Source organism: Trichosurus vulpecula, chromosome 3, assembly GCF_011100635.1.
Source record: "Trichosurus vulpecula isolate mTriVul1 chromosome 3, mTriVul1.pri, whole genome shotgun sequence".
In the NCBI taxonomy this organism is placed as follows: domain Eukaryota; kingdom Metazoa; phylum Chordata; class Mammalia; order Diprotodontia; family Phalangeridae; genus Trichosurus; species Trichosurus vulpecula.
Window position 1 is genome coordinate 425637003 of NC_050575.1, and position 1700 is coordinate 425638702.

The window sequence follows — 1700 nt, forward strand, 5'->3', positions numbered from 1 at the left end:
TAAAGCTGAAAAGGACATTGGACATCATTTAACCTAAGCTGTTCATTTTACAAATGAGGAAACTGAGGCCCAGTGAGGTAAAGTAACTTCCCCAAAAGCTATAATGCTAAGAAGTGGAGGGAATGTGATTTGAAACAAGACTTGTGACAGTATAACGAGAGCTTTTTCCATTAGGCCATGCTGTGATCAGTGTGAGTCTAATATTGAAGGACTATGTTGAGGTCCATTAATAGGTTGTTGGCTAGATCTTCATTTTATCAGAAGTCAGAGTAAGAATAGCAGAAAATGGGCCGCGGATGGCGGACAGAGGCCCGGCGGGCGGCGCGGCGGTGGTGGCCCCCTGGGGTGGGGGGCGGCCCGGGCCCCCGCGTCTTCTTCCAGATACCCCTGGGCGCGTCGGATGAAGGCACGACCCGGGTGGAGGACGAAGGCCTGGGGCAGCGCCAGGGCAAGGTCGTGGTCAAGTATGACCGGAAAGAGCTGCGAAAGCGGCTCAACCCGGAGGAATGGATCCTGGAGCAGCTAGCCGGCCTGTATGACTTCCAGAAAAAATCCCTGAGCTGGAGATCGATGAGGATGAGCTTTTGGGTATGGACTCGGGCTCTCCGAGTCAAGGAGCTGCTGTTTGACTGTTACAAACCCGCCGAGGCCTTCATCTCTGACCTGCTAGACAAGATGCAAGTGATGCAGAAGCTAAGCATACCCCAGAAGAAGTGAGTCCCCGCCCCCCCACCTTAGCCCCCTTGCCTGGGGGGCTCCCCACCAGGACAATCGCTGCCCACCTCGTAGCAACAGCAATACTTGAGGGGGGGCTGCTGCCTGGGCCTGGCATCCTCTAGAAGGCCCCCTCCCGAGTCCCTCTTTGGGGCATTTCTCCCTGCTGCCCCCTGAGTTTCCGTTTAGTTTTATTTTTAATTGTTGTTAAGCTGAGGGACTTTTTGTGTTTTTATATATAAAAAAAAGGAATAGCAGAAATTTTTGTGGAAGAGACCTTTCTAAGAGACCTTGAACATGTGTCTGAAAGTTTGGTTGTTTTTGCTTTGTTTTGTTTTCTTCTCATCTTCCTCAACTGTAAAATCTGGATAAAGTGGTCTTGAGTTCAGATCTCCCAGGGTTATTGTGAGGTTCAAAGGCGATTAGGAATAGTGTCAGCTTGAAAATGTGTCATCTCTGAATTTTCCGATGTTCACTGAGACAACTATTAAAAGATGATTTTGTTCCTTACCCCCAAAAGGAGGGGTAGGTATAGAAATGTTCATTTTTGACTAAAACTTAAATTACTGACAAATTGCTAGACTCTATCAAATAATTGATTGGCAAACACAACAGAATGCAACATAAGAACTTACCTACTTAGAAGTAAATATATCTTTATAAATAATGATGAATACCAGATTAATTTCATTTTGTTATAAGACAGTGACTCAGTAGATTAAAGAGAAGGAATTGATTAAATTTATTTTTATGCTAATAACATTTTTGATGCTGCCCCATATGGCACAATCATTATCAAACTAGGAAAATATGTCAAATACCATGCTTTGTTAGATGGGTAGAAAAATACTTGATAATCTATGGGCACATTGCCTTTAGTGGGCGGAGAGGGGGAGGGAAGAAATCTAGAGGTACATATAGTACAAATTGCTATTCCATACTTACTTGAGAACAGTGTTACTTTATATTTATTAATCTGAGAATCT

At 44.5% G+C, this 1700-nt stretch overlaps 1 pseudogene; it reads left to right on the forward strand.

Annotated features, from left to right (window-relative positions):
• The first annotated feature begins 296 nt into the window (after positions 1–296).
• LOC118840780 lies at positions 297–717 on the forward strand (annotated as a pseudogene).
• Positions 718–1700: the final 983 nt, after the last annotated feature.